We start from the raw sequence: 26363 nt of genomic DNA on the forward strand, positions 1-26363 counted from the left end.
GACCCACCAATGTCCCCCTGAAAGAGGAGCTTAATCTCCCCTGTGAAAGGGACTCTGTACCTGGAAGGCAGAAGGCATCCTGATACATCACCACAGGCAGGGCTAAGAGGGTTATATAAACCTTGTTACTTCTTTATTTTTTATGGGTTTTTTGTTTGTTTGGTTGGTTGGTTGGTTGGTTTTTAGGACCACACATGGGGCACATGGAGGTTCCCAGGCTAGGGGACAAATCAGAGCTACAGCTGCTGGCCTACATCACAGCCACAGCAAGGCAGGATCCAAGCCGCATCTATGACCTACACCACAGCTCACAGCAACTCCAGATCCTTAACCCACTGAGCGAGGCTAGGGGTCAAACCTGCATCCTCATGGATACTAGTCAGATTCATTTCCGCTGAGCCACAATGGGAACTACCAAACCTTGTTACTTCGTCATTTTACTACCCCCTTTGTCTTGTCAATTCTTTACAAATCAATTGTTTTCTTGTCTAAAATGTATGCTGGGTCATTTCTTTGAGTCATATCTTGTGGGACTCCAGCATGTATGTACCTAAGTACGTATGTAGTTAAATTTTTTTTCTTGCTCATCTGCCTTTTATTACTAGGTGTTCTCAGCCAAGCAAGAACCTAAAATGGTAGAGGAAAAACTACCATTCTCCTAACACCTTCCAAAGAATGTTTATATTTTAGAAGATATTAATAACATAAAGGTAATTCTTAATGCAACAGAACCAATCTGTAAAGGCAAATTTTCAAAGACCAACTCTTCCCAATGGAGGAGATCTTGCAGCCCTCAAATCATCTCAAGTAACCAGAATGTGAGCCGCAGAAAGAGGGGAGGGATGGCTTATAGACTGACTTGTAAAGAAGTCAGCTGGTGAGTTCTCCATCTTTCAAATCCATCAAGAAACGGAGATGCCCTTTCCCCAAATTATGTTTGAAAACAGATGTTGGATAGCATTCTATCTGGAGCCTACTGTACAAATGCCTTCACCTTCAAAAACAACAGCAAATTCCCAAAGAGCACGCACGTCCAAAAGAAAAAGCACTCAGGGAGTTGTGGCTCAGCGGGTTAAGAATCTGACTAGTATCCATGAGGCTGTGGGTTCTGTCCCTGGCCTCACTCAGTGGGTTAAGGATCTGGCATTGCCGAAAGCTGCCATTTAGGTCGCACATGTGGCTTGGATCTGGTGTTACTGGGGCTGTGGCATAGGCAGCAGCTGCAGCTCTGATTCAACTCATAGCCTTGGAACTTCCAGACCCTGCAGGTGTGGCCCTGAAAAGAAAGGGGGAAAAAAAAAAAAAAAAAAAAAGGCATGCAGTCATTTTCCATTACCTTTGCAAGGAATGGGGGGAAATTAGAGAAGACGGCGTCTCCCTTGGCCTCATTCTGAACCAGCTTGCTCATCTATGAAGCTGAACTGTTCCTACCCAGATATCAAAGATATCCCTAGTCTCATTAACTAATTGTCCCTCTAATAAGAATAATGATGATTTTAAAGCAGGCTGTTACTAAGGAAGCGTTTCCTTCTGTTGCTCTAATAAATAGTAAGTTACAGTTCTGAGAATGTGGCAAAGTATTTTCAAAACCACAAAGAGGAGTCCTGTTGTGGCTCAGCAGAAACTAATCTGGCTCGTAACCATGAGGATGGGGGTTCGATTCCTGGCCTCACTCAGTGGGTTAAGGATCTGGCCTTGCCATGAGCAGTGGTATAGGTCACAGATGTGCCTCGGATCCCTTGTTGCTGGGGCTGTGGTGTAGGCCATCGGCTACAGCTCCGATTCAACCCCTAGCCTGGGAACCTCCATGTGCTGGGGGTGCAGCCCTAAGACGACAAAAAAAAAAAAAAAAAAAGCAGAGATATCAATGAAAAAGAGCTGCAGCTCAGAGGGAAAAACAGTGGAAAACTGAGCCTCAGCCCTGCTCTAAATGCCAATTCCTGCCCTTCAGGGTGTGTGGCTCAGCCAAGGCAGGGAAAGGTAAGCTGACCAGCCTTTAATAGTTAACAACTAAAGCCCATTTAGGTATCGAGCATTCTCTCAATGGAGAAAAACCCAGGGTAACTGGGGTAATGGGTCAAAGACAAATTTTAATATTGAGTAAGAAGACTAATAAGAGTTTAGCTATAAAGTGTAGAATACATGCTATGCCCACCATTAAGGAAAGAGTTATAGAGAAAAGCAGTATACAGTAAGAAAAAAAATAAACTATTTTTAGAAGGAAAGAGAGATATAATATTTCAGTCCCACTTCTATCACTAATTTCCCCCCATTCCCTGCAAAGGTATAATGGAAAATGACTGCTTTTTTTTTTTTTTTTTTTTTTTGTTTTGTTTTGTTTTAGGGCTGCACCTGCAGCATATGGAAATTCCAAGGCTATGAGTTGAATCAGAGCTGCAGCTGCTGCCTATTCATTGGAATATAAGCTGCATGTGGGCAGGGACTTTCTGTTGGTTTTATTCACTGCTACATACCCAGCAGTAAAAAACAATGAGTGGAGTGGCATGTGTTGGGCACTGAATAGACGTTTATCAAATGAATCAACCCATTATTGTCATCTGGAAGAAGTCAAACAGCACTTAGGGACTATCACTTCACTGATTCGTTCCCTATTTGCCCCACAGCACTGCTGCCCTTGCCAAAGGATAATGACCTCATGAGTGGCGTGTGTGCAAAGAAGCTGATGAGGTGATGACCCACTGGAGGGAAGTTGCAAGTCCTGAAGGTACAGTTGGGGAACTCAGAGCCGGTGGACTGGTCAGAAGGAAAGGGTCACCAGAGCCAATTGACACACACAGGCAGGCGCTAGAGGAGGGAAGGACAGTGGCAAGGGCAATAGCAGCAACAGCTTTTGAAGCAAAGCAGGAAAGTCGTTTAAGCAGCCCGTTTATTGTTTTCATGGAAAGTATCTTGGCCTCTCTGAAAAATCAGGCCTTTGGAACTGGTAAGGTTTTTGCTGTTCTGTGGCTGTTTTTCATAAAAGAAGCGTTTGTCTTTAAGTTTTGTTTGTTTTCAGGAAAGAAGTGGTAAAATATACACACTGTAGAGTCTGAATTCTCCCATCACAGAGAGTGACTGGGATGGTCCAGTTTCGATGTTCCTGGATATATATTGAAGCAGAGCAGGAAAGCAGTTTAAGCAGCTGGATTTCTGCTGCCTTTGGCCAAGGGGCTGGTAAGGATGGGATATCAACCACCAGTGGAGCCATGGAAAGAGAAGGACAGCAGAGGGAAGTTGAAGAATTAGGGAAGACTGGTCAAAAAGGAAAGCAAGCTGATACTGGACTAGCCATTTTCACCTTCCATAAAACAGAAGAGGAGGCAAGAGGGGAGGAGCGCAAAAACCAGAAAAGACTCTTAGCAGACATCCTGGAGTTGCCAGGATGGAATCAGTGTTGTTTCTGTGGAAATACCTTAGTCTTGGTTCTCTGAAAAATGGAGTCTTTGGAACTGGTGAAGTTATTGTTGGGGTTTTTTTTTTCCTGATGAGAAGCATTTGTCTTTAAGGTTTGTTGGTTTTCAGGAAACAAATAGTAAAGTATATACACCATGGAGTCTGAATTCTCCTTTCAGAGTGTGAATGTGATGGTCCAGTTGCAAAGTTCCTGAATATATTCTTTGGTGGGGGGTGGGGGACGCTATCTTTGGTGCTTCAGGTGGAGGTGGGGGGCCTTCCAACAACTTCCAAAATGATGGCAACAAACCTTCATGATCCCAAAGCCAGCTCTGTGTCGCTACCAGCTGTGTTTCAGGTACTGGCCTCGCCCTAAGGTGCCCTCAGCTGTAATATGTTGGGTCTGGATTCCATATTGCAGCCTCTCACTGCCATACTGTGTGCTTCCAAGAGAACCTCTCTAACTATTTGGGCCCCTTCTGGGTCACTGAATTCCAGCTGATCCCAAGCCTGGGCAATGGACATTCCTTTCATCAGTTTTACCAAATACCACATCTTGTCTTTGCTGTACTTTTTCTTCAACAACAGCTGGTTTCATTTGGTCTCTGAGGAGTTTCTCCAAGCTGTTGTGGAGGATAAATCATTGTATTCTTATTCTCCCATTTTCGAGAAATTTCAAAAGAAGCACTTGTGTGAATAAGTGATAGCGGCCAAGTGTTATGAGATGAAAGAAGCCCCAAGGCCAGTTTCCCTCAGATTCTGCATCTATAATGCACCAAAACATGGCAGTCTTACTGCCACCATCTCTCCTCAAACTTGTAAGTTGTTTATTTGGGAATGTGATTCTGGGAGCAATAGGGCAGGACGGAAAAGGAGAGAAAAAAACAATACAAGAATATGAAACTGAGCTGGCCATGGCTAAGGGCTCCATCCTGCCCAGACCTTTTGAAGAGCAGAGGATGCTCTGAACCATCTACGGAGGGGAGAACACTGGGGATGGCCGTTAACTCCCCCACGCTTCTGGGCTGTACATGGGTGGGTTCCCATAGGCTTTCCTTGCCTCAGCGTCAACAAAGCCCCAGGGCCAGAAGTGAGCTGTTCATGGCACAAGCTCAACTGCATCTGCATGAGGCCCATCAAAGCCCACAGGAGGGGTTCCCATCAGTGGCTCAGTGGTTAACAAATCTGACTAGGAACCATGAAGTTGTGGGTTCGATCCCTGGCCTCGCTCAGTGGGTTAAGGATCTGGCATTGCCATGAGCAGTGGTGTAGGTTGCAGATATGCCTAGGATCCCACGTTGCTGTGGCTCTGGTATAGGCTGGCGGCTACAGCTCAGATTAGACCCCCTAGCCTTAGATCCCTAGCCTCCATATGCCGAGGGTGCGGCCCTAGAGAAGGCAAAAAGACAAAAAAAAAAAAAAAAAAAAAAAATTGGACCGCAGGACACTAGTCATCACAGCAGTGGCCAGATAGGAGGCTGGGCTGGGAGACTTGCACAAGGGACACAGTCACACCTGGCTCCTCTCTGCTCTGCTGGTGCCCCACCTATAAGAAGTCCATTCCATCTTCTATCCAAGTGTTGGAGGAAGTGGCTGGTAGCAATCTTTGCAAGGATTTATATAAGAGGACTAGTGGGACAAACTGCAGCTAGTTCCTGGGCCATTATTCATATTTAAGACTCCCCTTCTTTGCCATATAGGGAGATCAGTGTTTCTCAAATTTTGCACATTAGAAACATCTGAGCAGCTTTTAAAACTCCTGAGCCAAGTGCTGTAACTCAGACAGTAAATCAATGTAATTATCTAATTAGAAAATTAACGTTGATAACAGCATTATCTAACTTGCAGACATTGCTCCAATTTCGCTTGTCCTCAGCTGTCCTTTTTTTTGCCCATGTTCCAGTCCAGGTAAATATGCATTTCATTCTTCTGACTCCTCTGTCTGCAAGTGTTTTTCAGTCTTTCCTTAGCATGACTGAGACTTTTGAAGAGGACTGGTCAGTTCTTTTACAGAATGTGTCTCAGTTGGGACTTGTTAGATGATTTCTCATGACTCAACTGAGATTGTGCATCTTTCGCAGGAACATCTACAATGGAACATTGCACACTTCTTAGTGCAGCATATCATGGTTATACGATGTTGCTGTGTCTTATTCGTGGTGATGTTCATCTTGATCACCTGCCTAAGGTGGTGTCTTCTAGGTTTCTTTAGTGTAACATGACAATTTCCCACTTTATAACCATTACATATCTTGTGGGGGGATTCTTGGAGCCTATGGAAATACCCTGTTTCTCTTTATGCTTTGCTCACTGATTTTTTTTTCTATTTTGTAAATAATTTATTTGTATCATTTTTTTTTTATTTTCCCACTGTACAGCAAGGGGGTCAGGTTATCCTTACATGTATACATTACAATTACATTTTCCCCCACCCTTTCTTCTGTTGCAACATGAGTATCTAGACAAAGTTCTCAATGCTATTCAGCAGGATCTCCTTGTAGATCTATTCTAAGTTGTGTCTGATAAGCCCAAGCTCCCGATCCCTCCCACTCCCTCCCTCTCCCATCAGGCAGCCACAAGTCTCTTCTCCAAGTCCATGATTTTCTTTTCTGAGGAGATGTTCATTTGTGCTGGATATTAGATTCCAGTTATAAGTGATATCATATGGTATTTGTCTTTGTCTTTCTGGCTCATTTCACTCAGGATGAGATTCTCTAGTTCCATCCATGTTGCTGCAAATGGCATTATGTCATTCCTTTTTATGGCTGAGTAGTATTCCATTGTGTATATATACCACATCTTCCGAATCCAATCATCTGTCGATGGACATTTGGATTGTTTCCATGTCCTGGCTATTGTGAATAGTGCTGCAATGAACATGCGGGTGCATGCTCACTGATTTTTTAGCATCTATCAATGGTTCTTCCCTACAACCCTTACTACTAGGCATTTGCCTAATGTTGACTTTGTGTATTCTTCATTCCTGCTACATTTATCAGTTGGAATTGTAATCTAAGAAAGAGCTGTATGAATTGCATGTAAATAACTCTGAGAGGGAGTTCCCGTCGTGGCTCGGCGGTCATGAACCAGACCAGGATCCATGAGGACGTGAGTTTGATCCCTGGCCTCACTCAGTGGGTTAAGGATCCAGCGTTGCTGTGAGCAGCACTGTAGGTCACAGTTGCGGCTTGGATCCCAGGTCCTGAAGCTGTGGCTGTGGCCAGCAGTTGTAGCTCCGATTTGACCCCTAGCCTGGGAACTTTCATATGCCACACGTGCATAAATAAATAAATTAATAAAATAAATAAATAAATACGGCCCTAAAATAAAGAAATAAATACCTCCGAGAGTTTAACAGCCCTAGATAAAGGGGTTGGTTTGAGGTTTGATTGGAGGAATAAGTAAGAAACTGAATCATTGCCATGAAGAAAGTGAAATTAGATACTGCTAATACTTATCATTTAGGGACTGATAATTCACTGCAGCCAGAGATGAGGAATGCCTAGCTGGGAAGCACTTCAATATGAAACATAACTCAGCAATATCTTCTATAGATTTAAAAAAAAAATAGGTGGGTAGGAGGGTTAGAATGTGATGTCTGCGTCCAAAAAGAACACATTTGTGCAGCTGTCCCAAGATTAAGATCAGAGGAGAAGAATGGTGTAAAGGTACCAGCTGCAAAGATACAGAAAACAAGCAAAAGAGGAAGAAAGAGAAGACACAAGAAGACAGAGAAGTTGTCTGAGGTGACAAAAGGGAAGAGCAAAGGTATGTATAGGAGAGGGAGTCCTTGAGAAGAGACTGGAAGAAGGAGGAAATAAGGATTTCAGGTCACAGTTGGTGAAGCCAGCAAAGGAAATCAGGAAAGTTAGCTAGAGGTGGAAAACTCCTGGAACAGGAAAAGAAGAGAAATGGTTTCTACAGGGAAGTCTGACAGTCTCCATTCAGATCAAGGGCCTTGTCACTCAGGGGTCTGGGAAGAAAGGGGTGGAAGGAAGAGAAGGGAGGGAGAAAGGACAAATTCAGTGTAAAGGGCATCTTAGCCTTAAGTCTTTAAGTAACAATGGCAACAGCTCAGCTCAAACCACCTTAAGCAAAAAGACACCCTTTGGGGTTCCAGACCTGGGAAGGTTTGGATAAGATCTGACAGAGGGTTGCCCCCACCCCCACCCCCAGCTCCCCAGTTCAAAGTTCTAGGCCCTTATCTCTCCTTCCCCTCCCACCCCACATCTCTCAGTTCTTGCTTTTGGGTTTTGGTCTTATTGCTTCCCATCTCAGAGGAGCTTCCTCTGTGCACACAGGGAAGAGGGCTGCCTGTATATCAAAGCTTTCATTGTCTCAGCTCAGGAGACCTGGCAGAAACATGGACTGCTGTATTCTAGCATCTGCCTGTCACCACCAAAGAGGAACTCTGATTGGCTCTCCTTGGATCCCGGGCCCACACTTTGAACCAGTCTCTACTCCTGGAGGGATGAAGTACCATACGATAGGCCAGGCCTTGATTAAATGCCCACCCAATGCTTTGCAATTTGGGTGAGACCAGGATTAACAGAATCACTTAGAATGGCAGTTACCCAAAGTAAGGAGAAGTATTCTTACCAGAATGAGGAAGCCCAGCTAGAACATCGAGAGGTGCTTCCTACTGAAGACTCCCAGAAAGAACTTCTGGAAATAATGATAGTCAATTTTATTATAGTAATAGCTAATATCCATTGAGTGCTTGCTATGTGACAGGTACTGTCCTAAGCTCTTTATGTGTATTAAATCATTTAAAGCTCACATGCCTAGACACTATCATCATCACCATTATACAGAGAAGGAAACACACATAGGTAGGTTAAGTCACTGGTCCAAGGGCTTACAGAAAATAAGCAGTAAAGCAGGGATTCCATCCAGGCAGTCTAAATGCAGAACCTGTGCTCTTGTCCACTGACAGGATCTGAGTGAGACAGACATTGCAGACATAATAATAAAATAAGGTAAAAAGACAGGGGGAGTTCCCATCATGGTTCAGGGGAAACGAATTCAACTAGGAGCCATGAGGTTTTGGGTTTAATCCCTGGTTTTGCTCAGTGGGTTAAGGATCCGGCACTGCCATGAGCTGTGGTGTAGATCACAGATGCAGCTCAGATCTGGCATGGCTGTGGCTCTGGTGTAGGCCAGAGGCTGTAGCTCCAATTTGACCCCTAGCCTGGGAACATCCATATGCCATGGCTGTGGCCCTAAAAAGCAAAGAAAAAGATAAAAAGATAGGGGAATTCCTGCTGTGGTACAGTAGGTTAGGGATTTGGTGTTGCAACAGCTGTGGCATGGATCCCAGCTGTGGCTTGGATTCGATTCCAGGCCCTGGAACTTATGTATGCCGCAGGTGTGGCCAAATAAATAAATAAATACAAAGATAGAAGGACACCACAAGGGAAGGTTGAATAAATTCTCACGAAGAGAGTATGAACCTATCACGTGATACGTTAGCTCTTGCAGCTACTTAGAACCGGGAGGGCTATGAAAACACTGCTTGAAAAGTCTGAAGGTAGGTATTAGAAAAGAAAGAAGAGTGTAGAAGCCCAGTCCGTTTTATCCATGGAGATCTCACATGAGGCTGTTTATATTTTTTCCCAAATTTTTCCTATTTTGGTAAAATGGGCACAACACAGAATTCACCATGTCAACTGTTTTTTAGTGTACAGTTCAGTGGTATTAAGTACATCGACATTGTTGCACAGCCATCACCACCATCCATCCGCAGATCGCTTTTCACCTTGCAAAACTGCAACTTTGTACACATGAAGCACTAACTCCCCATTTGCCTCCTCCCCAGGCCCTGGCTACCACTATTCTACCTTGTGTCTCTGCGAATGTGACTACTCTAGTACCTCATGTCAGTGGAATTATACTGTATTTGTCTTTTTATGACTGGTTTATTTCACTTAGCATAATGCCTTCAATGTTTATCACTGTATCATAGGTCAGAATTTCCCTCCTTTTCAAGACTGAGTAATATTCCATCGTGTGTATATGCCGCATTCATCCACCAATGGGCAAGGCTGTTGATTTGCTGCTGTTCAGTGGTGGAATAGGGAAGAATTTAGAACGTGGTGTTGTACTAGGAAAAGCAATAAATAGTCCTTTAGCCATCTTTTTCTGGAAGTCCATCTTTTTGGACTTCCTCAATTTAAATGAATTGCAGTAGACCAGGAGAAAAAGAAACCACTGTGTTCATTGCAGGATTATTTAGAGCCAAGATATGGAAAATGTGGTATATCAACACAATGGAAGGTTATTCAGCCATAATTAAAAGAACAGAATTTTGTCATTTGTGACACCGTGAATGGACCTCGGGGGCATTATGCTAAGTGAAATAAGTCAGACAGAGAAAGACAAATGCTATATGAAATCTCACTTATATGTGGAATCTAAAACAAAAGCACCAACCTCATAGATACAGAGAACTTATTGGTGGTTGCCAGAGGTGGGGTCTGGAGGCAGGCAAAATGAGTGAAAGGAGACGAAAGGTACAAACTTCCAGCTATAGAATAAGTCATGGGTATGTAATATACAGCATGGCAACTGAAACTTTATGCAAATGGAGCACTAACTCCCTTAATAATACTGTATTGCATATTTGAAAATTGCTAGGAGAGTTGATCTCGGAGGTTTTTATCATACACACTCTCGGACAAATTCTGTATATCTGATGACGGATGTGAATAAGACTTATGGTGGTGATCATTTCCCAAAATATATACAGAACCATCCTTTTGTACACCTAAAACTAATATAATGGGGTATGTCAGTTATACCTCAATTTTTTAAAAAAAAATTTGAACGTACATGTAAAGCACTAGGTCAGTAAACAAATACTGGCTACTATTAATACTATAATTATTATTAGAAATGTTAACATCAGTCCAGGAATCTATCTATATATATATATTGTGTGTGTGTGTGTGTGTGTGTTTGTGTGTGTGTGTGTGTTTGCCATTTCTTGGGCCACACCCGCGGCATATGAAGGTTCCCAGGCTAGAGGTCCAATGGGAGCTACAGCCGCTGGCCTACACCAGAGCCACAGCAACACGGGATCTGAGCTGTGTCTGCGACCCACACCACAGCTCACAGCAACGCCAGATCCTTAACCCACTGAGCAAGGCCAGGGATCAAACCCGCAACCTCATGGTTCCTAGTCAGATTCGTTAACCACTGAGCCACAGCGGGAACTCCTATATTTTTATTAATATTTATATAATGTGGAAAAAAAGTAGAAGGCAACAAAAACAATAATACTAAACCAAAGCTCCCTGTGATACACGTAGGTTGCTTGGAGGACGTGTATATGTTTGTAATAAACCTGAAAGCATAAGAAAAGAGAATACCTGTAAGAAGCTTTTGAGACGTATGCAATGGCAGAGATGAGGCAATCACTGCTGCTCCCCTAGGAAATCAGTGGCTTTTAGACTATTTCAGAAAGTGTGGTTCAGAAGAGTCAGCCCAGGAGCCTGCCAGCCAGGCAGCAGTGGTCCTGGGAGGTTCTGACCCAACTGTCACTCTCTGGACACTGCCCTCTGCCCTTGCTACCAGTAGCTTAGAGCCTCGTTACTCTTTGCCCGGAGGAGCATGTTGCAAGATAACTCAGACGTACATGTGCCCTCTAACCCCATGATATTTCTACAGTTTTGAACTTGCACCCAATTTGCTCTTATATTTATCATTTGCTAATTTATCCCAGCATTTGCTACATCACCTCTAGCCCCAAGGCCTCTCTGACCTCCTTAGGGGCCATTGCATTTTCTGAAAAGACCCAGAGGAGTGTTTGGACTGGCGTGCTGCATTCTGCCAAGCATCCAATTCTGGGTGTAGCAATCTGCCCCGAGAAAGACCTTTAAACTTTCATTCAGTCCTATTTTTCAACCTTTGTCATTTCTGAATGTAAACATTAAGACAGCCTGGCATGAACCGTCCCTTTTCTCAACCTATTTCATTACACACAAAGAACTGTCCCATTTTAAAGACATCTGGAGGCATTTTTCACATTCTAAAGTAACTGCATTCAGCAACCCTCCCAGAAAATTCTATTATATTCTCCCCTACTCTCATATGCTTAAGTTTCAACCTGCTCTTGTTGAAGGAGAGATTGCTTCAATATTGGTTGTCCTCCAGTGTCTCTTGTCCCTTATAGTGATGGAACCCTTGATTGGTAGATATTTACATGGATGTTCAGACTAAAGATCGCATTGTTTAGCCTCCCGTAGAATTGAGTGTAGTCATGTAAATAAGAGCTGGCCAATTGCATGTGATAGGAAATATGTTCAGCTCTGGGATGTGTCTTAATGGAAGGGCATGCCCATCATTCCTCCATTGTCTGTTGTGCTGCTCACAGTGTGGATGTGGATGTGATGATCTGTCATAAGGGACCATGTGGGTGACGGCAATAGCCTAAGTATCGTAGAACAAGACAAGAAAAACCTTGAAGCACTGAATAACCTCATGGAGTGAAACCTCCATACCCTCCCTGGGACTATCTGTTTCTTGACTGTAACATGAGAGAAGATAAATTTTTCCCATGTTTAAGTCACAGTTACTTTGGGTCTCCAATACATGCAGCAGAACTTATGTGATAAATACACTTGTAAACACACTTGATCCTCAGTATACCAGATGTAGTGGACATTTATAGGGAATTTGAAGGAGCCCTTTCCTGTATTGGGAGGTATTCGCCATTACATAGGTCTCAGTGGAAGATCCTAATCCTTGATTTCGCCATACTTGAAAGACTGGGCTCAGGTGTATAAATCAGTCTTGGCCAATCAGATAATTCCACTCATGACTTTAAACCTGGAATGAGTGAAACAAAGAAGCTGGAATAGTTAAGAATTTAACTGTGACCTATTGAGCCCACAGGAACACCCAGAATTTAGTGGGAACAGCAGATAGGTCTCTATCATGTATCCTTTGGCATGGTCTGGGTTCTTCATCTCACCTGGATTTTGAGCTTAGCCTTCCTTGTGATGCTGTGACTAACTCCAAGGGCCTTTCAATTGCAGTTCCCATTTTGGCTCAGCAGTAATGAACCCAACTAGTATCCATGAGGATGGGGATTCCATCCCTGGCCTTGCTCAGTGGATTAAGGATCCAGTGTTGCCGTGACCTGCAGTATAAATCGCAGATGCAGCTTGGATGCTGCATTGCTGTGGGTTGCTGTGGCTGTGGTGTAGCCTGGCAGCTGCAGCTCCGATTCATCCCCTAGCCTGGGAACTTCCATATGTGGCGGATGCAGCCCTAACAATCAATCAGTCAATCAATCAGACTGTGGATTATGGCCCTTTGGTGGTGAGATTTGCTATCCCAAATAAATTTAGGAAGAGGGAGAGAATGAATGTTGGATAGGCAACCAACAGATCTTCTACAGTCTACTACTGCTTTACTTTTCTGATAGATTCCATGTTGCTTTGCAAGTAGTAGATTCAAGTAAAGTCAAATGGAAGACAGAATAGACAGGAATTAAGAGCCCAGTCATAGGAATCAGACTAGCTTAGTTAGTTTCAAACTTACTAGGTTTGTGACTTTGGACAAAATACTTAATTTCTTTGAGGTTCTGTCTCCTCATCAGTAAAATGGAAAGAGTGAGGCCTACTACATAGTGTTATTACACAGATTAAATGAGATTTCATATAAAAGCATGTCATAAAGTATATATATATGAGACATTAAAGATGGCCACCATTTCTTTGGTATCCCTCCCATTGAGAGGTGAGGCCCATGCCTGTTCCCCCTTGAATGCAGGTGAGCCCTAGTACTATTTTTACAGTAGATTATGGCCTCTCTTTAACATCACCTTGATGCTGGAGTTGACCTAGTCACTGTTGGTTGAGTGACCTTCTGTGGCTTTGTACAATACTAGCTTGAGTTATTTTCCCTTTCTCATAATTTCACAGACTAGATTAAGTTAGAAAATTATCCATATTTATACTCTCAGCTTCTACGTCCATCCCTTGGAATGCTTTTTCTTAGAAGCTAGCTGCCACCCTGAGACCACCATGCTGTGAGAAGCCGAAGCCTTAGCCATGTGGACATGGGGGCCAAGGAGCACTGGGGTGCCAATCATGTGAATGTGGATGGCATCTTGGAAGATGCCCGCGGGAAGCCCTAGCTGCCCTAGGGGATGCCATGTAGATACTAAACAGATTACCCAGCAAGATAAAAAGGTTGTTTTAAGCCGCCAAGTTTTGGGGGTCGTTTGTTACACAGCAATAGATAATGAGAATAATGTACATAAACCCTGGTAAGTGCTGGACTGTGGTGCTGACCATGATTCAGGGTCAGCAGTGCACACTCAGTGCTGGAAGTCCTCCAGCATGACGATGCCCCAAGTGACAAATGACCCACATTATAAGCAAGGAGATCCTGCTGTGTAGCACAGGGAATTATATCTAGTCACTTGTGATGGAACATGATGGAGGAAAATGTGAGAAAAAGAATGTATATATGTGTGTGTGTGTGTGTGTGTGAGTGCGTGTATATATATATATATATATACACGCCTATATATATATCTGACTGGGTCACTTTGCTATAAGTATAAAATTGAGAGAACACTATAAACCAACTATAATGGAAAAAATAAAAATCATTACATTTAAAAAAAAAAAGGAAAATGACCCACACTGATAAAGAAGCACATGTATTACTCTTTCACAGTTTTCTATTTTTATGATTTTGGTAACAGTATTTTGATGTAGTTTGTTTCCTTTGTAATACCATGCATTTTCTTTTACACAATTAAAAACCTTATGCTGAGATAAAGTCCACAAAACTTCAATAAGTTCCAATAGAATTCATGCCCAAAAAATGAATAAGAAAAAAAAAAAGTCAAGAATCCCTGTTGAAAGACGGCAGGGCCACCATGAACGGAGCCTGGGTCGCCAAATGCGGCATGAAGCAGAGCCCTTTTCTACCCACCTGCACAGACTTGGGGTGGACTGTGATAGGAGCTTAAAACAAACTTGTATTGTGCTAAGCTGCATTTTGGAGTTACATTATTAGTCTACACGTCCTAGCATAGCGCCTAATCGTAGAGAGTACATTTATGCCAAAGAGAGCCTACCAGAAGGTGAGGACAGAAAATTTAGCCAGCCTATATAAAAAGACAAGACTGCCTCTGACGCTGTCAAGTCAGACTCTTCACTGACTCTGAAGGTTGTACTGTGACTCCTGGATGACCTCAGCCTGGGCCTTGCTGCCCTAGAGTCTCTCCTTGCACAGGCTCCACCATCTCACCAATGCAGATCTCCTGGGCTCCTGGGCTCTTCCTTGGGCTGACCCTTTGCCTCCTCTAGGCTTATTCATGTTCCTTGATGGCTGGCTGTCCCTCAGTGTTGACCTCCACTGCCTTTGAGCACCGGCCTCTGCCTCTCTTTGGCTCAGGTTGGTCTTCTTGGCTTCACCCCATGCCTCATTCTTGGCCTTGGCCTTATGTCGCCTGACTTGATTCCCACCCAGGACTCAGAGTGCCCCTTGCCCAACATCACCTGACGCTAGAGCTAACCCAGTCACCCTTGGTTGAGTGAACTTCTGAGGATTAGTCCAACCCTGGTTTGAATTATTTTTCCTTTCCTATAATTCTTTGAGCTGATTGAGTTAGAAGAATGTCTATATACCCTCAGCTGTTCATGTTATCGATCTTATAGTGCATGAAAGAAAAAAAAACTATTTATCAAGCACCTTACTGTGTGTCAGCCAAGGCGTTAAATACTTTTGCATTTCATTTAATCTTTGCCAAACTACTCCACCAAGAAAGGTATTTTAGCTGCATATTTTCAGAAGAAAAAAAAATTGAGACTCTATGGGATTGCTGTCTAAGGTCACACAGCTGGAGCAGGGACTCTCAACTAGGTTCATCTATTCCCAAAGCCCAGTCCCTCTTCACTCCACAGTACTGACTCTGACCATTCTGGTATGATTATTCAAGCAGTCATAGAGAGTTCTAGGTGAGCCTTGGGGAAGTAAAAAGTGTAAACGTACAGGATCTGTACTGAGCATCAGAATATTTCATGTTGCTTTTGATGACTTGAGACATGGAACAGATATGTACCCATCATTTGCCAACGATGTTGAAGTGATTAGTTGAGCAGCAGTAAAACATAATCATGGTAAAATTTAATAAACACGAAACTTTGAAAGAAAAAATGCAAAAGCACTTCAGAGGCCTAATTCTGTAAAAGTTTACTTAAAAATATTCTCAGGTTCATAGTGACTCAGCAGAGCAACCCTAATGATACATTTTGATGTTGATGATAGTGGCGAATATTGCATTGTTTTTTAAAAGTATGACTCTGGGAGTTACGACCAAAAGCATGGCGTGGAGAGACTAGGATGTAATTTTTCCACTCTGTTCAGCCTTGATCAGGATTTCATTGAATTATATGGCGTCGTTAACTGCAATTGATGTGTGAAGATCTTGGGTCACATTCCAGGGGCAAAACAATAAAAATTATTAGCTTGGGGTAAATAGCCTTATTAATAAAGCCCAGGGGACCAGGTTTATGGAGAAGCAGAAGACATTCAGGATTAGGATGGAATATTAGGAATTTCAGCCACTGTAGTAGTATTTTTCTAAGTGTGCACCAGAGCCATATGCATGTAAGAAATGCAGATCTTAGGAAGAATCCCTAAGCTACTAAACCAAATTTCTGTTGAGGGAGGGGAAAATCCTCCAAGGATTATATACACTGAAGTTGAGAATCTTTGTGCCATTGGTTCTTAGCCTTAGCTGCACATTGGAATTACCTGCAGACCCAGCTCAGAGATTCTGATTAATTGGTCGAGGATGCCTCCAAGATGCCAGACTTAAAAGATACCCAGGTGATTCTAATGTACACCCAAGGTTGAGAACCTCTGCTTTGTGCTAAATTATGACTTACAAATGCCAGCAGGCAACTGTCCAACTTCCACTGAAGACTAGAGAAATGGGATTATCAAGTGTGGCAAACACTTTAGATAACTCCTTAACATTCATTGTGAGTTATGTTTCCATGACAAGTGCATTTTATTTTCATAAGTGATTTGTTTGCTCTCTTAATTAGGACCTTGTGGACAAGGTAATTATTTTCTCCATTCTGGAGACTTCACTCTTCCTTTCATTCTAGTTTTTCTCACACAGTGGCTGGGAGGTATGACAAAGAAAAGTATTAAAAAGTACTTTTAAACAATGATGAATGTCAGAGCCCCTTACTCCACACTGTGGTCGTCCTCTTCTTGGTGGGCCTGTGTCGTCTTCAACTCCAGGTACCAAATCTGGTCATTGAAGAAGGGAACTGAAGACAATGAGTACAGGTTTATTTGAAGATGCATTAGATCAGGCTCAGGAGAAAGGTGCTTTCCCAGGTGGGGAGATGTCTTGGTGATCATAGGTACAGTGGGTGACTGTTCTAGATCAGAAGAGGGGCGATTACTCTGCTGCTATTAGCCATGTGTGCCTTATATTAAATTGGAGTCCATTGCCAGGGATCTTTGTATTCTGGGCCTTATCTGATTATGTAATGGACATTGGTCTCTGAAAGCACTTGCCTGGATTTCTGGTAGAGGTCCTTCCATTATACCCTTGAGGTTAAATCTCTGGTAACTGTCTTCTTTCCATATAGATGTATAAATCTGCATGTTATCTTTTTTTTGAATTGTGGTAAAATTCACATAACATAAAATGCACTACCTTAACCTTTTTTATGTACACAGATCAATAGTGTTAACTATATATTCACATCATACAACCAATCTCCAGAATTCTTTTTTTTTTTTTTTTGTCTTTTTTTTTTTGTTTTTGTTGTTGTTGTTGTTGTTGCTATTTCTTGGGCCGCTCCCGTGGCATATGGAGGTTCCCAGGCTAGGGGTCCAATCAGAGCTGTAGCCACCGGCCTACGCCAGAGCCACAGCAATGCGGGATCCGAGCCGCGTCTGCAACCTACACCACAGCTCATGGCAACGCCGGATCGTTAACCCACTGAGCAAGGGCAGGGACCGAACCCGCAACCTCATGGTTCCTAGTCGGTTTCGTTAACCACTGCGCCACGACGGGAACTCCCAGAATTCTTTGCATCTTGCAAAACTGAAACTCTATCCATTCAACAACTTCCCATTCTCCCCTCCCCCCAGCTGCACAGGAGAGTCAAAGTTTAATCTTCTCTTTTAAGTTTCCTAAAATTCATTGGTCTACGAAGTTTGACTTGGTATTAGCCACATTTGCCAGTCCAGTCTTACTAAATCAAAAGATTTTTTTTCTCCTTCATGCATCCACATATCACTGGAATAAGATACCACATGCTTCAAAAGCAAGTACCTTCTAATTTTCCTTGAAGTAAAATGTCTGTTGATTTAAAAAAGAACAAAATGGAGGGATATAATTTGAATTTCTCTTGAGAGAAAATATAAAATGTTGGTAATACCTTGTGCTAGAGAAATAGTAACTCTCAAATACTGATGGGAGAGAAAACTGATTCAACAAATTAGACAGTCCCTATCAAAATTTAAAATGTAAACATCTTTTTACCAGCTATTCAACTTCCAACTCATAACAGATATATTCACAAAAAATAAAAACAACTTCAATGTTAATCAGTAAGGGACTGGTTGAATAACTTGCAGTGTACTATATAATGGACTAATAACACAGCTGTTAAAAGTTCTGTGTGTTGTTGATATGGGAAGATCTGCAAATATATTATTTTGAAAATATATAATGAAACGACATAACGCCATGAAAAATTTGATTGTATACATATGCACATACACACACATATATATATACACATGCATACATATATTTTTAAATATGTTTATTTTATTTACATATTTATTTCGTTTTAAAACATGGACCTATATTGCTTTAAAAAAAGTGTGTGTGTGTGTGTGTGTGTGTGTGTGTGTTTGTGTCTGAGGATATATTCCCTTTTCTGAAAGGATGATCAAGCAAATGCTAACGCCCGCTCCTTTGGGAAAATAGGCTGATGACTGGGGAAGAATGTTTCGGGGGAGAATACATTTATTTTTTGTTTACACTTCCCAGTACTAGTTGAATTTTTTAAAACATAGGATTATATTACTTAATTTTTTTTAATATCAGCATAGTTATCTAGTCAAGATTATGGAACTTTACTATTTATAAACATTATCATTTTCTCTATGTAAAGAAGAACATTAAAAAAACCTTCATTTAAAAAGCAAAACAAAATATAAGAAAATGTGAAATTTTATTTTATAACTTAGATATTTGAGCACATGCTTGCTTTCATGACCACTTTAAGTCATATAGTCTTCCATGGTTTATGTGTGTCTCTAAAATTAAAAAAAAAAAAAAAAAAAAAAACTAAATCAACCATCCAAACGAACAAAACCCTGCTTTATTTTCTTTTGACAAGAGAATAAATGATATTTACTAAAAATCCCTTCAGTTGTTTCCTTAATATTCTGCCAACCATCTTTGTAGCGGTTTTGTAATTTTGTTATTTTTTTAAGCTTTGATAAAGAGTCATCATTTTCTGTAGACTTTGCTTAGACAGTTTTGCTCAAAGATTCTGTTATTCCACTGAATAGAATATAACATCTGTGGATCCCCCAGGGTCTGAGACACTTGAAGATTGCCCTTGCAATGAGGTTGTCTTGTAATAAGATGGTCCCTTTTTTCTTCTTCCAGTTCTGGGAGTTAACCTTTGTTGCAAGTCAAAATATTCTGCTTTTCTCAGGTCAAAGAGACATAGTCTTACTCTCCATCCTTTAACGCTCAGTACAGTAAAACAAAAGGTCTTTCCTGCCTCTGGAAAGAAGTTCAAGATGTCCACATATATCACGCAGCAAAAGTTACACAAGAAAATGTTTCCTTTTTTCTGCTATGGATGGGACATGTGATATTAATTTTCTAGTTATTATAGTCAACATCATGTTTGTCTCAGGCATGAATAAACACATTGAGCAGCTGTACAAATCAAAGCTGTGATGTAAATCAACAAATAAGCCACACTGTTGCAACAAATCAGTTCTTAATGACTTTTGAAAAGAAGATGTTTTTGTTTAAAATGGCTCTCTTTGAAAGACAATAAGCAAAGCCCATACTCACTTTTAGTTACCAGACTATTGGGGTTACACAAAAGTCAGGGCTACTTTATATAATTTTAAATGGCGTTCCTAATTGAACTACTATGTCCCAGCATAATGTACTTATTTAGAATTGAGTAATACTCATTGGAAAATAAATCTCTGGCAAGCATACAAACTATGTGTGGTTCCCATAGAATTAAACCAAAATAGATCTCGTTCAAAATAACAATAAAGGTCCCATGGGACAGACTAATAAAAGATGGTTGGCACCATTTGAATTCCATGACAAGTGCTAACCTCGAACGTTAAAAAGTGCTAACAGCAGAGTCATTTCACATTCTTTGCAGCCGTGGCGCCATCTTGGAACTGTGCTGGTGACCCCACCTTTAGCGGGGCATTCAGGCCACGAGCCCCACCTGATAAAACAAAGCTTGCTTCTCTGAATTTTGGAGGTTTAGCAAACCAGTGGTAGACCATCCAGATGCCACAAACCTTCGGCATTACACCGATTACGGAAGAGTCATACCTTAAATGCAACGTCTCATTTAGGTATGCTGATGTCTCTAAAATGCTATTCTAATGACCATGACCAGAGGATCAGAGGTTTTTGTTGCTATCACATCCTAAAATTATGTGATCAGAATACATTTTCTTAAAGTTTTTCACATAAGGATAACAATTTTCATGTCAGATTTTCAGTTCACTTGGCTTGCTATAAATACAGCATAGTTCCAAACCCCTCTGCGGTCATGTAATTTTTACCATATTCAAAAAATAGCAACTGGAGTTCCCGTCGTGGCTCAGTGGAAATGAATCTGACTAGCATTCATGAGGGCACAGGTTCGATCCCTGGTCTTGCTAAGTGGGTTAAGGATCCGCTGTTGCCGTGAACTGTGGTTTAAGTCACAGACGTGGCTCAGATCCAGTGTTGCTACAGCTCTGATTTGACCCCTAGCCTGGGAACCTCCATATGCTGTAGGTGAGGCCCTAAAAGAGACAAAAAAAAAAAAATAGCAACTCAGGAGTTCACTTGTGGTGCAGTGGGTTCAGGATCCGTCGTCGTCACTGCAACAGCTCAGGTCACTGCTGTGGTGTGGATTTGATTGTGGCCTGGGAACTGCCACATGCCGCGGGCTAGGACAAAATAATAACAGTGATAGTGATTGAGCTGAGGATATCAAAGTGAAAAGGCATGATTTTTTCCCTCTACAGGACATGCAAATCAACAATTACAACTACAATCCAGTATAACAGCTGCAGTAGTGTCAGTCTGCACAGAGGGCTGACAGCATGGAGGGGACCTGAAATCTGGGGAAGAGACAATGAAGGCCTCACAGCATTTCAGCTGAATAAGAATTAGAGGAAGGACAGAATTTTGTTTGGTGGGCAACTGGGGTAGGACACTTGTGTAAGGAGCCTCGCCTGTCGGCCTCTCTCTCCTTCCAGACACAGGAGAGGATTCGATTTCCCTCCTCCTTAGAATTGAGGGAGAGCTATGTAACATTCTGGCCAGGGAGCTGTGGGGTAGAAATGGTATGAGGCACTTCGAAACTGAAACACGAATGGCTAATGCAAGACACTCTAGTGCTTTCTCTCTGCCTTGGCACCTGATGAAATGGTATGTGTCAGAAGGTGTAGCTCTCTGTTGGTAAACCCCGGTCAGCCTGGAGTGATGGTGTGGAGTGGAACCACTTGCTGAATGAACCAGGACAGACATCGTGGCATGAACAAGAAATACGTTGTGTGGCTAGCTATGGAAAAAAATAATCATAATAGCAATTGATTCAGAACCATAACTGAATGGCTATGTATTTTTATATATTTGTAAGAATGTTCATATAATAAACTCAGTAATCAAGAAATAATCCTTTATTCAGAATATGTGCCTTTGAAAATATCGTCATTTAAAATATAGTAATGATTCCAAGTGTGCCTATTTTGTTCTCCCAGAAGAGTCTCCTAAGAGATATTGGGAGGAATAGGTTCCAGTAAGGAAAGCATAAGGTGCAAACCATTTGTGTGTGCGCATGTAAGTGTGAGCTAACCAGTTTGCCCTTGGAAATGTCTGAATATGGGTTATTCCCCAATTCTGTGGGTAGGTCAGGTGACTAGGTCCATACAAGCCCCAACAGATTGGAGAAGAGCTCTCTACAGGGCCTCACACTTGCTGGTGCTCAGAGCACCTGTCTGCCCATCTTAGTGGCCTGTGAGTGTCCATGGAGGTACCACAGAGTCATGGTTGATTTCAGGGAAACTGTCTCTTGAAACCATTTGGACATCACTCTAATATGTTTTTAGAATGATGTCGTTACTGTGACACATTGTAGCAGAGTGGGAAGAACATGGATTTGGATGTTAAATCCAAACTCAGTACCTTGGTTCTATCTTTTCCATCTGTTCATCTTGCACAAGCCATTTATCTGAGCCTCAGTTTCTGCATCTATGAAACAGGGATAATAATGACTTCATAGTTTTTTAGAGAGGAGTAAATGTGATTCCATTTTTTTGTGTGTCTTAAATATAAAAGTACAGGTGTTCCCATTGTGGCTCAGCAGGTTAAGGACCAGATGTAGTCTCTGTGAGGATGCAGGTTTGATCCCTGGCCTCACTCAGAGGGTTAAGGATCTGGCATTGCTGCAAGCTGCAGCATAGATGCAGCTCACAGATGCAGCTCAGATCCAGTGTTGCTGAGGGTGTCATTTAGGCTGGCAGCCACAGCTCCCATTCGACCCCTAGCCTGGGAAACTCCCATATGCCTTAGGTTTGGCCATTAAAAAAATTGCATATGTATAATTTTAAAAGTATAATAAAAATATATGGCCATATATGTATATATAAAGGTATAACTGCTGTAGAGTCATATTAGACCCAGTCCTTGAAGCAGTGCCATTTTCCCTGAAAGACAACATAGACAAGTACGGGTTCTGAAGGGCTGCAAGGGTGATGTCCACCAAGTAAGTGGGGACCCACTGGGCCTCATGCTAGAGACAAAGAGAAAAAACTAGGTAGAATAGACAATGTTCTCCTTGCCTCTCCAAATTCTTTCCCACCGGGCTAGCTGATGCTTGAAAGTCTACAAGTAGAGTTTAATTCTTTAGCTCCCTAATTAGAACGCCCCTGAGAAAGGAAACACATTCAACCTTGGTTGGTTGTTTTCTCTTTCTGTCTCTTTAGAGAAAGGAATTGATGGAATCCTTTCTTGAGAGTAGTGTAACAGAGAAGAAGGAACACTGGGTAAGAAGAAAACAGAGGAAGGGAAACTCTTTAGCCAGCTTCTCTTGGACCACGTGAAATAGTTAAATGGTCCCTGTGTCCTGGGAATGTTCTCACCGTTAACTGGTAACAAATCCTAGAACTAGTCCTTTAAAGGAATTGTTGTGTTAGCTAGACTGGGGGATGAAATGTCATTTTCTGCAAGTCCTCCATAACTAAGCTGTCTTTTGCTCAAGATGCTGATAGAATGACTCACATCCTAAAGGCTTTGGAAAGATATCCCTGTGAGGTATTCTTCATTCTTAGCATGGTCATTACATCTAAAGCAGGAGGGCACATCTTTTTTTGCTAGAAACACTTGACAGCAGAAACTGGTTCATCTTCTGTTAACATTGTTCAACTGTTCTTAAGACACTGTTTGCTGATACATTCTTTAGTGCTTCTATTTTCCTCTCTCACTAGTAGATCAAGTTGTTCAAGACCCAGGACTCAGGCTGGCTTCCTTCCTCCTGACTTTATCAGGGCAACTGCAGCAGGACCTACAATGGCAGTAGCTTTGATAGCCTTCCCTATCTCTGTCTCTCCTTCCCTAATTCTAAACTCAAATGTGGTCACCCTTTTCCTTTCAGACACACCTATGGGAACATGACAGCTCAGGCTCTTATTTTGCTGTGATGCAAAACTAGATTTTAAGTGTTGCAATAATTCCACAGTATATGAAATTACTATGTTTATATCTCACATATAATATCTCATATGTGAGATGTGTAAGAAAGGCCGCCAGAATGGAAGTGATACCTGCTCTAAAAAAAAAAAATCTCTGTATAGTGACTCCAGTTAACAATACTGTGTTGTGTACTTGAAAGGTGCTAAAGAGTAGATCTTAAAAGTTCTTACCACAAAGGGAAAAAAAAAGTCAGGGAGTGAGGGAAGAGAGAATTAGAAGAAGATGTTCAAAAAGTACAAACTTCTAATGTAAGAGAAATCCTGTGAGTTTCCTTCATGGCTCAGCAGTAATGAACCCAACTAATATCCATGAGGACGCAGGTTCAATTCCTAGCCTTGCTCAGTGGGTTGAGGATCCGGTGTTGCTGTGAACTGTGGTGCGGGACACAGATGCATCTCAGATCTGGTCTTGCTGTGGCTGTGGTATAGGCCAACAGCTATGGCTCTGATTTGACCTCTAGCCTGGGAATGTCCATATGCTATGGGTGCAGACTTAAAAAGACAAAATAATAATAATAATAAGTAAGTCCTGGGGAGGTAACAGGCAGCATGGTGACTAACATGAACTCTGCTGTATGGTATGTGGGTACATAGGAAAGCTGCTAAAGGAGCTGATCCTAAAGCTTCCTAACACATAGAAAAAAACTTTTTTTTTTTTTTTTGTATCTACACGAGGAGATAATGTTAACTAAACGTATTGTAGTAATCCGTTTGCAATATATGAATGCCATGTCATCATGCTGTAACTTTAAACTTCTATACTGTTATATGTTAATCATATCTTAGTAAAGCTGGAAACAAATCCCTATTTATTGTCAAATAAGTAGAAATAGTAATTCTGTTTATGCTTGACATGTTCTCTGGGATATAATCTTTGGCTCAAATATTTTTCTCATCTTGTCCAATATTTGTATATAAACTAAGGTGACATGGTTTACAGGATAGCTGGAGCCTTTTGTCTAGTGTTCAGCTGGGAGCCTAGAATTTACCTCCATTTTCCCAGGGAAGCTAAGAAAAGTCGGAATACTAGGGAGCCTAAGAGTGTCACCTTGCCACAGGAAATATGGCAGCCAAAGAAGCCCATACAACTTTGTTCCAAGCTCCCTCTTTCAAATTCCTCTGTCTTGACTCCTGTTGAGCCCTTTCCCTCAGTCACCCAGTTTGTCCTATCTTGGCTCTCTAGAAAATAAGTCACTTTAATCCATGGCCAAGCCACATCTAGAAACTCCAAGTGCATTAGAGACATTTTCTCGTTCAAACTGCAACACCTTTAACAGACCCATGGGAAACATAGTTCCATTATTGCAACAAAGAAAATTCAGTGCACAGAGTCTAAAATATTTGCACATAGCAAGAGGATAAAGTCCTTTGACAAGGACTCAAAGCCTCATCCATTAAAACGTGATTGCCTCATTTCTTTGGGAACTCAAGATTTTCGGGGTGTGCCATCCCCGTGAAAGTATAAATGAGGCAGTGCTCATCAAAATGAACTTGTCAAGAATGAGAATAAATGCTACTTTGTCAAAGGAAAAAAACTTCCTTTCTGGTAGAATTCAACAAGCATGAGATTATCACAATTAGAATCAGGGATCTTTTCCAAATGTAGGTGACCTTGAAGCAACTGAAGTCTAATTAAACACAAAGAAGCTAAGATTTCACTCAAGAATCAATGTCTAAATCCTAAATTTTTTGGAGTGCCAGGGCTCTGCTTACTTTTAAGTGAACAACAGAGGATTTTTTAAATGTTGTATGTACACACTGAAGCGTTTGATACGTTCTCATAAAGAGAATATGCAGGGATTTTATTAGCTACTATTTTAGATATCAAAGAAGTATAAAAGGCTTGAGTAATAAAGTCATTGATAATGAAGGCTACAACCAGTTTTTCATGACAGAACGAGTCATCTGATTAGATAGGGAGATAGAAATATTCAGTTATGGACTATACCTTGCATTCGTGACAGAGTGGAGAGGTAGGGGACCAACCATGGGCTTTTTAGCCAAGGTCAGCTTAATGTTGGGAACTCCGCGGAGAGGATAAGAATAGTGAGAAGGTCTGGGGAGGATCCTGCATGTTCTTTTCCCTGACCTGATAGGAGCAAGTCAAAGATTCTCCTCAGGTCCTCTGTGTCCCTATTCATCCCCGTTCCTCACATTAAGGACTGTTTAGGCACTTTTTAAAAAAATGACAAGTATTATGCTCACATGGGATTTAATTTTTTTTTTTTTTTTTTTTTTTTTGTCTTTTTGGCCTGCACCCACGGCATATGGAGATTCCCGGGCTAGGGGTCTAATCGGAGCTACAGCTGCTGGCCTACACCACAGCCACAGCAATGCCAGATTGGAGCCACATCTGCAAACTACACCACAGTTCACGGCAATGCCGGATCCTTAACTCACTGATCCAGGCCAAGGATTGAACCTACAACCTCATGGTTCCTAGTCAGATTCATTTCCACTGCACCACGACAGGAATTCCTACATGGGACTTAAAGTGTTTTCAAAACACTATCTTTCCTTTGTTTCATCCTCACCCAGCCTATTATCTTCATTTACTAAAAGCACACACACAGGCTTCCCGAAATCCAGGCTGCAACATGTTGAGATACAATCCAAAATTAGGGACAAATCAGAGAAAAACATCTGTGCCCCACCTCATGCCTGGCCCTCAAAGGCTGGGAGCAGAGCTGCAGCCAGACACAAGGGTCATGAGTGTAAGGTGCTTACAGGGAAGGACAGTCTCCTGGACCTCTGGGTGGGGATTAAGGACAGAGCCTTCTGTGCCCTGCTGCCTCCAGATCCTTCCTTTTGGGGTGAGTTAGATTAAACAGAATGAGGTAGCCCCATGAGGTATCCCCATGTTCCCGCATGCAGGCCAGCCACTGCCAAGTTCATACAGAGCAGTCTGGTGGCTCCTACAGGACGGGTTGCAGTACACAGAACCCACTAGG

General features: G+C 41.9%; 1 long non-coding RNA gene and 1 pseudogene across 2 annotated transcripts in view; one reads left to right on the forward strand and one right to left on the reverse strand.

The window, feature by feature from the left end:
- The first annotated feature begins 611 nt into the window (after positions 1-611).
- The window catches only part of LOC110255501 (uncharacterized), a 44839-nt gene continuing 19087 nt past the window's right edge, over positions 612-26363 (forward strand). The window contains exons 1-3 of one of the 2 annotated variants that reach the window (XR_014816123.1): positions 612-710; positions 2625-2725; positions 3017-3487. This is a non-coding gene — a long non-coding RNA (uncharacterized LOC110255501). Of the gene's footprint in view, positions 711-2624; positions 2726-3016; positions 3488-26363 lie in introns of those variants that run through there. The other variant, XR_014816124.1, reaches the window with a different exon arrangement.
- Positions 3569-4197, reverse strand: LOC100622054 (large ribosomal subunit protein uL22m pseudogene; annotated as a pseudogene).

Source organism: Sus scrofa, chromosome 9, assembly GCF_054392235.1.
Source record: "Sus scrofa isolate SSC_HxYL_T2T_F1_AM1 chromosome 9, Sscrofa_HxYL_maternal_Yorkshire_Landrace_v2.0, whole genome shotgun sequence".
Taxonomy (NCBI): Eukaryota; Metazoa; Chordata; class Mammalia; order Artiodactyla; family Suidae; genus Sus; species Sus scrofa.